At 45.8% G+C, this 15,227-nt stretch overlaps 1 protein-coding gene across 1 annotated transcript in view; it reads left to right on the forward strand.

Moving 5' to 3' along the window:
* FRAS1 (Fraser extracellular matrix complex subunit 1) overlaps positions 1–15,227 on the forward strand; it is a 105,145-nt gene that overhangs the window by 16,311 nt on the left and 73,607 nt on the right. The gene's annotated exons all lie outside the window — the stretch shown is intronic.

Genomic DNA, 15,227 nt, shown 5'->3' on the forward strand with positions numbered 1-15,227 from the left:
AAATGAACTGAGCTTTTCCAGACAGGGAGAATTGACTGGGGAGGAAAAGCCAAGAGTCTACTTTGAAGTGCTTTTGGTGGCCAGTGACAGAGTTTTTGTGCTTGTTTAGTTCAGCTGTTTGTTTGAAGTTGGACAGTTGGGGTTGTGTTAGACATTTGTCACTACAGACACTCTCAGTGTGACCCTGTGCCTGGCTGAACAATCAAGTGGATAGTAGCTTGTCCTTAAAGGAACTACAGGAGATCTAATACCCAAGGGAGTGCTTTTTTAAACTATTATTTTCTCTCAAAATAATATTTTTTGAATTATTTCCCCTGCTGTCTCTCTATCCTCTCCCAGATCCCTGTCCATGTAGGGTGCTTTAAGGTGACTTGGGCAGCTCCTTCAAGATCAGGAGCCTAAAGTCAGGCTGTGGATTTAGAGATCCTGCCTGTGATTTGATTCTTTCCTCTGCTGTTTTAGTTGTGTGGTGGCTCCACAGGACTTGTGAATGGTCAGCTGAACACGGGACTTTTGGAGAGGAGCACTGAACACTTTGATGCATAAATTTAGGCTGAGGAGCTTGATTTAGCTGGTTTGGAAAATGCTGACTTGAAAATGTAATCTTTCTCTTGCAGTTTAGGGGGGCTTAAAAGGAAACCAGTCTTGCCCAGTGTCTCTTTTTGATGTAGGAAGCAAGTTAAAAAGTTGTACCATTTAAATGAAGGTAGATTTCAAGCAGCAAAAATATTTCAACTTTTATGTTGGCATTAAGTCAGTTTTGGTTTTGAAATGCATTTTTAAGTCTTCTCTAAGGGATCCAGGACTAAAAGCCTGGCCCTGCACTGCCCTGCAGGTAAGTGCTCAGAGGAATTGCTTTTGGTTACCCACGGTTTAGATGCAGCTGAAGAGAAATATTTTGGCCTTTGGGCTTCATCAGATAACACAGCACAGGCTCTGTGATCAGTGGGAACAGCACATGTTCTTAGAGGAAGTGCTGGAATTTTTATATTCGTCATAAAATGCTGCAAAATGTCTTTTTCTTTTCCTTTCCAAGCTGTTCTGCTAAAGGGAATCCTCATTCCTCCTCTAAAGCTGCTCCTTGCAGTAGGAAAAGCAACACAACAACCAAATGTTCTTCGCTCCCTTGTCCTTGGGAGCAGCTCAGGAGTGCACGTGTGTTTTGTGCTCAGGGTGATTAATGCTGAGGAGTTTTACAGAGTTGATGAGTGCAGTGTCAATGGGATCTCTGCCAACTTGTTTTTCAGGAAGGAGAGATGTGGCTTTCCTCAAACTGGGAGTTGGGCAAGCAGCCAATGGGGTACCAAAAATAAGAAAATTGTGCAAGTCCAGACCCAGCCGAATTGCAAAAGGCTTTGAATGGGCCTGCCTGGACAATCCTGGAGCCACAATGATGGAAAGGTCTTAATTGCTTTTTTTTAAAGAAGCATGTCCAATTCTGACAGTCCAGAAGTCCACATGGGCAGGGGGGAGGAAGGACTGATAGATCCATATGTGCAAACATTTAGTAATTGCATTTATTTTTTGGATGCTTTATACCTAAAATGAGGGGAAATTGGAATTAAAAAGTAGTTTACTGCTGGGTAACACCTGTACATTTCTATTTACCAAGGCATTTATTTTGTGTGTGAGATCTGTGTCAAGCCTGGGAAATACTTTTCTGCAGGTGCCTTGAAAAGGAACATTCCTGAAACAGTCTTGGGTTTGTGTTCATCTATTTCACCCCATTTACTTCCTGCTAATTGCTGCTGCTTGGATTTATCTGTATCACTGTGAGTTTGCTTGTTTGGATTTATCTGTTGTTTGGATTTATCTGTATCACTGTGAGTTGTCCTTGCTCAGGAAAGGTATTTTCCAAGAAGAGCATTTTTATGTATTGAGGATAATTAGTTTATTTGTTTCTCCTTGAGGCGTCTGTTAAGTATATTTTCTTTTTTAAAAAAAAATCATTATTTTTAAGTCTTCTTAGCCCTGTTGTGGTGCACTGATGGGAAGTGTAAAAAAAACCCTATAAATCATGGATCCTTTGGGAGGATTTCCAAAAAAATCTCATGTCAGGACAGTTGGGTGGTGCTTTGGAGCCGGGTCTTTTTTTTTCCTCCCTTTAAAAAAAGACTACAGTAGGTTTTCTGGCCTTCTGGGTAATCCTTGTCCTAATTTGCATCCCTCTTACCTGCCTCGGTCTACGTTAAGCTCCAAAATGCCTCTAATTAGGGAAAACGTGGAAATGAAAAGCAATTAAAAAAGAGTTGTTTCTAATGAGGCTTTGACACTGATGCTGGTGCTGAGGGTGAGTTTCCAGGAAGGTGGAATTGCACGGGGAGCAGTGACTGACATCCAGGGTTTGATGGATCTGGTTAGCCACTGGAACACATTTTGCTGCTTTGGGCAACACTGAATTTACTGTTGACTCTGCCTTATTTTTTGCCAGCTCTGCCTGGAGGGAGGCAACAAGCCATAGCTGCTTGGAAAAAGCAGCCTGGGAAGCCCCGGAATTGCTGCTTGGCCGGGGATAAAGGGCTTGCTGCAGAGTTGGGCTGGCCTGTGGCAGCGTGAGCAGTGTCCTTTCAGCGAGGTTTGATGGAGAGATGTTCCTGCAGCTTCTCCTTTCTTTCCCTACCCAGGGCCCAGCGCCCTGGGATGGAATTCCAGGTGCCCGTTTGGCACTGACAGACAGGAATGGGAATGAGCACGGCTCAGCAGCTGTGCCTGGCTCTTAATTGCAGGTTCCTACAAGAAAATGGCTGTTGGATGCGGTGTAAAGGAATGAAATCCTAATGGCCCGAGCAGATGATAGAAAAGGCCTGTGACAACTGGATGGATAGTAATGGTTCCCTCAGTCACTGGAGATGTGAACAGGCACTTCACACCCCATTTTCCCTGCTTTAACTCCGCTCCTAACAGAAGGATGGGCTGCCTTGAATTTAAGCAGATGTGAAGCGGCAAGGAGGGGAGAGGAAGCCTGTGCTTGCTCATGTGTCTGTAAAATGCTGAACACACAAAGATGGGGTAATTGAGACAAGCCAAATGTTTATACAAGGGCATTTCTAGTGCACCCATCCTTAGCAGGACCGGAGTTCAACTTGCCTGCGGGAGAGGATGAAATGAGACCAGAGACTTGTTTTATTTTGTTTATCTGCAGGAGAATCAAAGCAGGGCAAGGGACAGCTTTGATGCAGGTCAGACGTGGGTTTTGTTAAGTGCAGGGTTTGGTTTGGATTCATTAGCCGGCTGCAGAGGGAGGAGACCTCACCCGGACGAACACCAGCAGGAATAATTGCTTTGCTGGGAGAGGAAGAAAATCTAACAGTGGAGTCAGGGTGGGTTTCTGCTGACTTGGCTGCACTGCAGCATTTGGGCAGTGAGGAACCATGGCTTTATTTCTGGATTGCCCAGTGGCAAGGTACTGAAATGGCCTTCTGCCTTTAGCTGGTCCCTTTTAAAGAATTTATTGTGGAGCATCTCCTCTTACTCCTTTTTACAGTCTTTCTCTCGGGTTTTTGTGAAGGGACATACTTCTCCTGATGAGGAAGGTGGTTTTGCTCACTGTCATAAATTCCTTCCGGGCTAATAGCTCTTGGATGAGTTTCAGTGTGGCACCCTGCTCATGCCCAGAACAGCCAGGGTTCTCAAGTTGGCAGCAAATGTTCCTGGCTCCCACAGACAGAGATTTTGGAGAGATCAAGCAAGTTCCGTTATCCTACACAAGCAAATTATTGGTGCTTAATACTTGTGTTGAAAAAATTGCGAACAAAGGGCATATCACAGCCAAAACTTGCACAGGTTTCGGCTGCTCCTGGCTGTGTGATCAAAGTGCTTTGGGGGGATCAAAGATCACTCCACCCTCTTAATGGGGGTTTGGCTCTAGGGCTGGAATTGCCATTCGAGGGGACACTTGTATCCCAATGGGACTTAGACCTGTGACCGTGCAGGGGTAGAGCTGACACTGCCAGCTCGTTTTGTGAAGGTCACCAAGCCGGAGTGGCCATCATTCATTAACAGCTTTCTGAAACAGAAAGCTCTGCTTTCCTGCCAGTTTCCTGAGAGGTTCCCTGCTCTCTCCTTCCTTGGAATTCGTGCAGTTTGCTGTTACACTGGAGCAGTGGACAAAGCATGAGTACTGTGTGTGACAGGCTGCTCCTCCTAGGACTTCCATCTTGCATAAATCACTTCTCTTATGCCTCTCTATAAAATTTAAATGACATCTGAAAGGAAGGGACTTGCCAGCCCCGTCCAGCTGAAATATTCAAGTTGTTTTACATTACATTGGTATTGCTCAAATCAGAATCTCAGCCTTTGGGATGGGACTTGTGACCACCTAAAAATTAGGGCACAGCATCCACAGGAGAGATTTTGGAGAGAAAATGTGATATTGTTTCTTACCCTAAGGGTGTGTGGGCTTTTGATTTTCTTCTGGTATCGCACTGGCTGCTGTGTCTTTTCATTGAAAGCAATAATTGCTTGCGGTCCTTGGGTTTTGGGTCAGCAAAAAGGGCAGGTTTGGGTCTACTTTACATTCTGGTCCATGAAGAAATTGTCCCTTGTCTAAAGTGATTTTCCTTCAAACTGTTAGGTCTAGAAAGCAAGTGTTTTTTTGAGACAAGGTGGTTCACTGGAATACTTCACCCTGTTTTTCCTCAGAGGTATTTCAAAGCACCAGTAAAATGTCATCTCCTTTCAGAGTCTCTTTATGTTCTGGGAAGGTTTAAAAACTTAAATATTGAAAGAGAAGCCAAAAATTGTAAAGAGATTTGAATGATGAGATGGTAACACAATGGCAAAATTTGGTGAATGCCACAATGGCACAGTGGTGAAGCTGGTGAAGTTTTGGGAAGTTACAGCAATTAGCAGAGCCCGCCCCCAAAACAAGCAGGGAAAGGTGAATGATATGAAAGGGGCTGAATATTAAGAATGTAATGGATGATGTCTGTAAGAAGTGGAAAAATATCAGGGAGAAGAAAGGAGAAATGACAGGAAAGAAGGACATTCTAGGAAGATGTAGAGAATGCTTCCCTCCCCTGTAGGGAAAGAATTTTGAAATAACTCCTGCCATCACGGATTTTCTGAAGGTCCTTGGTGCTTTCCCAAATCAGCCCTTTGCCAGGCGTGGGGATTTCAGTTCTCTGCCCTGAGTGCACGTAGCAGGGCTGCTGGGGGTCATGGCAGGAGGCTGGATTAACATTCCCAGCAGGCTCTGGGGTTTGGTTAGTCTCTGTGATCTTTCCTTATCCCCTGCTATGTGGGGGGAACCATGTGCTGATGATTCCGAGCAGGTGATGTGGCTGGAGGGGATTATTGGAAATACAACTCCCTCTTCTTTCCCATGGCCACAGCTTGGAGGTCCATCAAGGAGCCTGGGGGCCTGTCTGCTGTCCTTCTGCCCCAGGTTTTCCTCCTTTTTCCTCCTGGAGATAGAGATGCTCACTTTAGCATGGCAACACGAGGAAAACCCCATCCTTTCCCTGCCATCGTGGATGACATTTTCCTTACACCTGCAGACCCAAGATGGAAATGCAGCTGTGATCATGTCTGGATAAGCTTGCTACAAAACCTCCAGTGGGGTGGCTACTCCTTGTTCCTGAGAGGAGAGCTCTCTTTAGGTACAAACCTCTATTTTTCCAGTGCAGATGCTGGGGTGGGGAAGGTGGGGTGGACACGACAGGACTTGTGCACGTAGCTCATGGGCACTTCAGTCTCACTGTGCTCTGTCTGCAGATGTGGGAGTGGTGCCCAGGTTAATCATCCAGGCAAGGGGAGGGAAAAACATCCATGGGTTGGCTTCTTTTCAAGTCAAGTGTGCTCCGAGCTAGGCTCTGAAATTCTGCCTCTCTCTGTTCCTCATCGTGGGGAGGGAAAGTTCTGCACATTAACAGGGGGTGATGCAATTCTTTCTGCCTTTGTACATCCTCATTTCCAAGAACACAGTGTCTTGGCTGTCTCAGTGTCTCAGCCCTGTGGGAGCTGTTATGGGCTGAGGGATTTGGGATTTCCCTGGAGCAATCTGCTTTTGCAGGGAGGGCCCTGACTGTCCTGAGGCTTTCATCAAACATCTTCCACTGGCCTCTTGAAGGTGAGGGGAAGCTGGAGGATCTTTAGTGTGCTGTGTTAAAAAGAGCTGCAGGCTTGCTTTCCTCTTTGTTTTTAGGAGCCTCCCCTCAGTGTGAGGCTCTCTGGTGTGTGTTTTGAGGAGAGGATGCTGGATGGCTGCAATTCCTGCTGGGTTTGGCTGCTGTTTTAGCAGGTTTGTCCTGGAAGGTGATAATGCAGCCACTTCCCACTCACCTGTCACTGCACATCCTCTGTTCAACATCCCCTTGTGCAAGGACTTCTGTGTTTTCCTAGAAATAGGAAACAGTCATAAATGACATCAGTGATCTAAAGCTCAGCCATTTCCAGCCCCTTGCCATGGGCAGGGACACCTTCCACTAGACCAGGTTGCTCCAAGTCCCATCCAACCTGGCTTTGAACACTTCCAGGGCTGGGGCAGGGACAGCTGTAGTTCCCAGAAGCTGAAGGTTGCATTCCTAGCAGGACTTAAGCAGCTGTCAGGTGGATTCCAAGTGCAATATTTACTGCACTGTAGAAAAGAACACTGAAATACTTTGTGTTCCCATGCTCCTGAAAAATGGGCTATCTCACCAGGGCTGCACATGATGGCAGTTTCTTTCCAGAGCCTGAAACAACATTCCTCATGGCCCTGAGAGGGGAACATCAGGCGTAAGGTGAAGGCTGTGTTTTGGGGCAGGCTCTCCTCTGGGTTGGTGCAGTGCAGGAGCTGTGGCTGAGCCAGGCACCACTGACCCAGGCAGCCAGGGATGTTACCCTGCAGGCAGGAAGGGAGGGAGCCTGCTGCCAGCTTCACTCTGGTGACCCACATTGCTTTCCTTTTTTCTTTTTAAGATAAAAGTAACTAAAGATGCAGGGAAGAATGTGGCCTCTGGAGGTCAAATGAAATGATGGATGCAGGTGTTTGGAAAAGCCATCCATCCATGCTGGTGTGCACAGACCTCTGGGAAGGGTGCCAGTGCAGAGGAGTGGAAGAGCTGTGCAGGAAAGAAAGTTAATTCATAGTATCCAATCTCCCAGCTCAGTTTTTTTATTTTGCTGAGGGGGAAAAAAAGAGGGAAAGGGGAGGAAGGAAAAATACAGCAGAGTATTTTTCTAAATCCCCTACTCTTTTTTGGTATCAGGTTGTGCTTTGTTTATGTGCTGCTGGTTTTGAAAGCCTAGGGAGTAACAGGTAGGGAGACACCTGAAAGTGTTGGAAGCACCAAGGCCTTGCTGATGGGAATTCCCACCACTAAGATCTTCAGGAGAGATGGGTGTACTGAAACCAGGACTGTGATTGGAGCTGCTCTAAGTACTTGTAGTTCTGGGAATGTTCCTTTGTGCTTTGCTGCAATGTTCTTAGAAGTAAGTCTTGTGCAGCAAGGGGGATTACCCTGCTTTTGCTCTGGAGGGCTTCTTCCTTAGAACTGAGTTGATCCCTGCAATCAGATGGATCCCATTCATCCCTGGTGTGGGATTGCTGTAGCTCTAGGAAGGTGCCAGGCTGGTGATGGCATCAGCTACAGTCATGGCACAGAGGGGGTTAAGGTGGGGAAAGGAGAGTGTGGAATCATCTCCCAGGTTTTACAGCTGTGTTACAGGGGAACCTCTCCCTCTCCATCCAGGGCTTTTCCTTCCTGACCCATTCAGTAGAGAGGACACTTCCCTCAGGAGTGTTTCCTGTGCCACTTCTCCTAAATCTCTGCATTCTTCAGGGAAGCTGTGAATCGTTCAGGGAACAGGCAAGCCCTCAAGTGTGGGACTCTTCTACTTTGAGACCTTCTCCAAGTAGATGCAGATGAATAAAAACTTAAAACCCAAGGATCCTGCAGGAACCTGGAGTTAAAGGCATTGTGATATGTTTCTGAAGCCATGTAGAACTGCATGAACAAAATGTTGAAAAATGGGATTTCCTTCTTTGAGGAGGTAAAAAAAATAAAATTAAAAATACCTAAGCTACGTAGTGGTCAATCTGTTTCACATCATCTTCAAGAAGGAAGAGAAGGAGATTGCAAGGAAGAGTTCTGCCATATCACAGTGTCATGATTAAATTTGTAATGAGGCAGCAATTATTTCTAACCAAGCGTGAAGCAGCCTAACAGGAATTGGCTCACACCATGTCAGGGAGCAATCTTCAGCCTGGCAAATATCCATGGCATGGAGAGGGATGTGAACAGAGCCCTGTGCTCCTCCTCTCACTGAATCTGTGTGGACAGTGATCCCTGAGGCTTCATGTGAGCCAGAAAACACATTACCAAGCACTGCTGCAAGCTTATTAAAGAGGGAGAGTTAAAATGGTTAACAAAAGCACTTTCTCAGGTATTACCTGGTGTACCCAGCCCATTCTTGCTGCCTCAGGATGGAGGGAAGATGCATTTTCTTCCTCAGCCTGAACTTAAGGGATGCATATGCTTTGCCTCTGCTAAATATTTCATGGAGCAGCTTCTGTAGATTAAGACATCACTACAGTGAAGGAGCCAAGTGCTTTGATATAAAACTGTCCCTGTTTTACACGATGAGCACTGGAGAGATTTAGGAACCCCCCAGTCTGCTTTCAAGAGTCTAAATAAATGCTTCTGCATGTGCTCCCGCTTAGCCTTGCTGCTGCAGCCCCCATGACGGGCTTGCTGTGTAAATTGTTCCAAGATTTATTCTGAGAGAGATGTTCAGTACTGAGAAGGGGGTGAGAGACAAAAATTCATGTGCAGGAGCTCTAGAGGTTATGGCAATCTTGGTCCTTGAGCTTGCTTCTCCTGTGGACAGTCAAATTTTGGAAAATCAGTTTTTCTGTAGAAGGGTAAAGGGAACAAATTGGAGAGATGCTCCAGGTATGGATCATGGTAATTTCCAGAGCACCTCCTGACTTCTCCCTGGCACTGTGTTGGAAATCAGGTCCAGATTCATGGTGGTGTGCATTGAAAAAATAAATATGCTTTAGAGAGGATTACAGGGCTTCAATTTTAAATAAATATTTTTTTTTGCCATGACCTTACACACAGTGCTTCTGAATAATGAAAGCAAAAGGAACTGTTCCAACATGAGCTCAGAGACATGTGCAATTTGTTTCCTGCTGAATGCTGCCACTTAGCAATGGATAATATGATTTATTTCTGACTGATGGCCAATCGTGCTAATTAATAGACTGGTACTTCTCCTGGTGAGGCCAACCCATGCTCTGTTTATCTGTCCATCTTTTATCTGCCTCATGGGAGGGAGTTTCAATGCCTCACAGAGCTGCTTTTTATGCCTTCTTCTGTGGAAAGCCATGGTTTGTGATTAATCTGACCAGCCTTTCCAGCCCTGGAATTACTTTTTCCTCCCCTGCACCTTCTGGCCATGGCTGCTTCCCTGTTGGTGTTATTCCACAAGTTTTGCCTCCTCTCCCTCAGTCTGCTCACCACTCTTGGACAGGATAAGCTTTTGTAGCCCTGGCATTTTCATTTCATAGAGAGAGGGGCAATTAGCTGTAGTTCTCCTCATCTGTTTGGTGGGCTTTTGTTGTCACTGTAAAAAAATAATGATAATTTTTAAAGCACGTGTGACCCAGTGAATGCCAAGGACTGTGCTGCTTAACTTCTTCCCTCCTTCCCCCCATGCTGTCCCTCTTGATCCCGATGAACTTGATCCCACTTCACAGCACTGAAGCACACAAACACATCTATCATCTTTGCCCTCTTCAGGATGTTTTGAGCCTGATTTTGTTTTTTGGGCCTGTAGTTTCTATGTGCCAGAGTCAATTAATTGACTCATTTGTAAGAGAAGGCAGCAAGGAGCATGTGTTTGAGTCAAGCACTGAGATGTCACCCACTTTCTGCTGCCATTATTTCCATTTGGTTTTGGACATTCAACATGTCACCTTGTTGAATCTCAGCAGCTCCCAGTGAACCAGAGCAATACTGGAAACAATTCTGGAGGACGTGAGGACACTCTGCACATTTCCTTGTTCTACAGGCTTTTCTTCATCATTTTTGCTCTTTAGTGAAGCCTTTGCTCTCCAAGATTAATGACTGTGCAGGGGTCCTCTTTCCCTTTGGAAGGGAAGGGAGAACCACTTTATTAATCTGCTGCCCAGGGAGCTGAGATGAAAGATAAGGACATAAAGGGCTGTATTTTCTGGGGGCTGGAAGGGACATTACTGTCCTTGGACCCACAGTGACAACAGTAGGATTTGAGGTGTATAATTCCTTGCTTGGAAAGGACACTTCCCTAAATATCCAGCCTGGAACTGGAGATAGCTCTACATTTGCTGACATGGCTCGCAGAATTGCTCAGGAGTGGATTGTTGCCTTCAAGAAGTAGAATTAGAGTTACCTTTCACCTGGTGCAGAGCTTCTGAGGGCCATGACTGGTACTGAAGGAAATTTCCTTCCTCTGCTGAATCAGCTGCAAGGATTTTCATGGCCTGATGGGATTTTTTTTTTTTTTTAATTTTTTTTTTTTTTGTTATTGTTGTTACAAAAGGGATAAAAGGGTTAGTCTGTCTTGTTCACTCTGCCCTGGCTGAGATGATGCAGTTAACATGGCAGCATTTGTCCCCCCATAACCTGCATTTCTAATTGAAATCCCCCATCCCCCTGGCAGTCTCACTTCACCATTTGACACATCTGTCACTGGCTGTTGGCTGCTGGTGTCCTGGTGGCTCTCCCAGGTTCAAGTTTGGAGCAAGCAGCATCACTTGAAGGGGACAGAACATCCAGAGCATCACAGAGCAGAGATGGGCACCCCTGCTGCTCCAGAAGTAGCCATTATGCTGTAATAAATGCTATCATTAAAGCTGTGATCTAGTTTAGATTAAATTAATCCTTTGCCTCTCTTCTTTTCCACAGCTGTTCAGTAAAGCACTTTGGGTTTGACATCCATTAACAGTTTGATATCCACTCAGAAGTCATTTTGGGGGCAGGATGTTTGAAATTTGCCAGTTGGCAGGTTAGGTGCTACTTGGGCAAAGGGGAGAAAAACCAGTAGGAGGACCCCAAATGTTATTCCTGCATGCTGAGGAGAATTTCTGGTGTGTGCTGTTCATCAAAACACACAACTGGGCATGGAAAAAAATCTGCAGCATAAGAAGATGATAAGAAAATAGTAATTGTTTTAGTTATCTAGTCCATTATAGATTGATTTAATGTGAGAATAAAGTTTGCAAAGAGGCTGCAAGTTGTTTTGGGTAAATCTAATAGTGGCAAATCAAAAGACATTAACCTTTCTACAGGAACACTGCTGCTCCCAAAATATTGAACAAAGAGCTCTGTGTGCTGATTTAAATCCTGGTTAGAACCAATAATTTGAAACCATAGTTTTACATAGTGCATTTGGTTCATTTGGAGCCCTTTCCTGGTGTCTGTGTGAAAGATAGGATGAAGATTACAACAGTACCTAAGTATTTGAAGAATATTTTGGAATATCATATCCCTAAAATATCTCAGGGCTGGTGGGAAATGTTATTTTTAGACTCTTGATTTTTACGAGGTACAACTGGTGAAAGATTTTCACAGTTGGAAAACGTGGCAGACTGTTGAACTGTGAAAACAGTACCTTGTTTTACTTTATGTAACTTCTTAATTCCCTGACTGGAAGAAGGGGAGAGCTGGTTCCCATTCCTGGAACAGTGTGTTCGTGTTGCTGTGCTGTTAATCAAGCCCTGTGCTTTACCTTAGCTGCTCTGTGCTCTCCTAGGACATAGGACTGAAGCTGTTTCCACTGAGAGGAGCTGAATTTCCGTGAGATTCCCGAGCCCTGTTGTTCCCGTGTTGCTCTCTGGCTGTGGGCACTCTGGAACTAGCCCATTAAAACCCCCTTGTCAAGGAATTTCTATTATCTGCCAGCAGATACCAGATCTAAAAAACACACTCAGCAGAGCAACAGCTCCCCGTTGCCAGAGATAAAACATCAAATCCAAACCCAGTGAACATTGGGAATCCTTTATGTGTCTCTGAATTGCTTTCATCTCCTCATTGCTCCACTAATGGGTATCCCCATAGACCATGCAGTGCTCTCTGTGCTTCCCCCTCCTTGGGGCTTCTCCTGCCAATTTTCTGGCATTGTCAGGTAATGGAAGTGGAAATGACAAATGAAAGCGGTGCTGCCAGGGCTCCTCGCCTGGCAGCCGGTGGGTGATGCTGGTAATTGTTACCAAAAGTGTAATTGCTCCAGGCTCTGCCTGCCGTTTCAACAGAGCAGCCTGGAATTCCTCCTCTGAGACACTCGATCCCTGCCTGTTCTCAGTTGTCTCTGGCACAGGAACGACTTGGAAGGTAAATCCCACCTGGCACTCGGACTTGGACCTCCCTCTCGGGGGTTTCTCCCCGTGGTTTCTCTCCCAGGGGTTTCTCAGCTCCCTGCTCCCCAAAGCAGAGTCTGGGGCAGAGCAGCCTCTGAGAGAGTTAACCACAGAATCCCAGAATAGCTGGGGGTGGAAGGGAGCTCTGCAGGTCACCCAGTCCAACCCCCCAGCCCAGGCAGGGTCACCTGGAACAGGTGACACAGGGATGGGTCTGGGTGAGTTTCGTCCCTGGGCAGCTGTTCCAGTGCTCTGCCACTCTCATGGAAAGAAGCTCTTCCTCATGGTGAGGTGGGACTCCTTGTGTTTTAGTTTATGGCTTCTGCTTCTTCTCCTGTCACTGGGCACACCAAAAATTGGCACACCTTGGAGATACTTGTATGGATTGATGAGATCCCCTCTCAGTCTTCTCCAGGCTAACCAGGCCCAGCTCCCACAGTCTCTCCTCGTGGGAGAGGTGTTCCAGACCCCTCATCACCATCAGGTGATTGGTGGGGTACAGGACAAGCAGCAACCCCCTCGTTTTTGCTGTGACAGCACAAATCGGCAGCTCAACCCCTGGCTGGCACAAAGGCTGCAGCTGTGCTCTGCTGCCTTCACCCTGCTTAGCAACTGCAGCGATGCCAGCAGCCCAGTGACCGCCTTCACAGGTCCTGCATGCTGCAGGGGACACCCCAGCACCCAAGGACATTTTAGGCATGGACTGGATGTTTCCAGGGAGCCATAAGAGGATGCAAACCAGCTGTTGTGTGCTTCTTATTTCCCCTGTCGCTGCACCAGAATAGCTCACACATTGTTATCTGGTGTGACAATATCCTGAATAAATTACTGAGGCTTTTCACATATTAATAGCAGACTGGTTATTTGTGATTTGTTGGGTGGGGTGGGTTGTTTTTGTTGTTGAGGTCGAGGAGGGACAGGTGCAGTTGTCTGAAGTTCCGATCGCCAGTTGAAAAAGCAGTGGTCCAAGAGATTTAGGTCTTTCTGTGCTCTGGTTAATGTGACAGGGTGACAGCAGCAAACCAGGAGCACTCACAGCTGCTCTGGGCTCCGTTTGCTCCATGTCTGCTCTTTGTAGCTTTTTCTTTGCTTTTACTGCTTGTTGTGTTCTTGCCTCCTTCTTTTATCTTTTCTAAATCCTCATCAGTATTCTCCAAACCCAGGACACTGTGCTCATGTGTCTCCAGTTTTATCTCATTTTGTCTTGGTCTGGCTATCTGCAGGCTCAAAAGGTTTGGGAGCATTTCTTGGTTTTTTGGCCCCTGTTCTGCAGGCTTGCCCAAGTAATGTAGATGTATCTCTTCTTGCAGCGTGGTGTTTTAAAATTCAGTTGAATTAGGTATCGTTTCTTCTTTTGATGTAGGGAAATCCAGGGAATTAATAAATTATAATGGCACTGCTTGGCGTTTAAGGAATCCTTTCCATCTTCAAAGCACTCTCTGCATGGTATTTCATTATTTATACTGTTAATTATATTAGTACTGGTAAGGAAAAAGCCCCTGAAATTGTCATTGAGAAAAATACACTCTCAACAGGATAGGAATCCAGCACTTAGATTGCAGCAGATAATTTGTCCACTGAGGTGCAGGGCCTTGGAGAAGATGCCAGGCAGGTTTCCAGCAGTTCTTTGGGTGTCTACTGCAAAGTCTTGCTCTATATTTGGAACTGTATTGCCTGGGAGCTTTGAGGTGTACTTGTGCCTGCTGGGTGAGCACCAACAAAGCCTCACAACAGGACAGGTGGGATCCAGACTTTCTGAATTGGACACTTTAGGTCTGCTGCCAGGAATCCTAAGCTAAATGTTGAATTGTCCAAAGACCTGGACACTGAGACCCGTGAAGTGCTTGGAAGACTCTCATATCCCAACAGATCAGGTGGTACTTTCCTGACTATTAACTAGATAATGAATTTTTTAAAACTCTGCAGGGAAGTGTTGGTTTGGATCCTGTACCTGGCAAAAGGAATTTAGAAGCAGCTGATTTGAGCCCACAGACAGGAGTCAGCCTGCTTGGGCAATGATAGAAACCAGGGAAGGAAGAAGAGCAAAGAGGGGTTTTCTTACCACAAACCTGAGTATTTAAGTCTCAAAATGTGAATAAGGGTGGCTCTGTGCTGACATTGTGCCATGAGGCTCCTTTGGTTATTATTCCACGGTGAAAATTATTTTCCTTTTTTAAAAGTTTTACTAAGCAGGAGAGATCAGAGATGAAGGTTTAGGAGAACCAAAGGATGGAGCACTGAGTCTGTCCCCTCCCTTCCCACTCCTGGTTACCCTGTGGCTGCCTTCCCTGCCAGCTTTCCAGCACAGAGCTCTGCTGAAGCCAGCAGGATGAGTTAACTCCAGTGTGTGTGTTAGCTACAGCTTGGCACACACATCACTTAACCTTCATTTCTTCCCTAACTGCACCATCAATCTGCTGGCAGAGATGGTGTCAGGGTTTCTGTTCTGCAGCCCTATGTGAGCCAGGGGAGAGCCAGCTGTGTTCCTGAGCAGGAATTACCATCCCTCTTTGCCTTGCCCAGGGGCTGTGCACCTTCTAAGGTCAGCATTGCCACTGATGTGGGAGAAATGCTTTTGGAAAGCAGGGCAGAGACCCAAGGATTTTTTTTTTTTCAATATTTTTTGGCCATCCCACTATTTGCAGATTGATGTTCTTGAAGTGCCTGAGCAAGTGGTCTGGTTTTTCAGGATATTTTTTCTCTCATTAAGTGTCCTAATGGGCCTTTAAGGCACATTTCAGTATTTTATCATTATGCTTAACAGTTTTAGTAGTTAGCTGTAAATGTGCTCGTGGCAGTCAACTGTTAATCATCCTTCCAAAGTCCTGCTTAGCACTGTGAGTATATTGAGGTAAATCGCTACATGGTGTAAATGAACAGCAAGGTCTGGTCTCCTTAAAAA

The sequence above is a fragment of the Molothrus aeneus genome, chromosome 4, assembly GCF_037042795.1.
Source record: "Molothrus aeneus isolate 106 chromosome 4, BPBGC_Maene_1.0, whole genome shotgun sequence".
NCBI classification, from domain to species: domain Eukaryota; kingdom Metazoa; phylum Chordata; class Aves; order Passeriformes; family Icteridae; genus Molothrus; species Molothrus aeneus.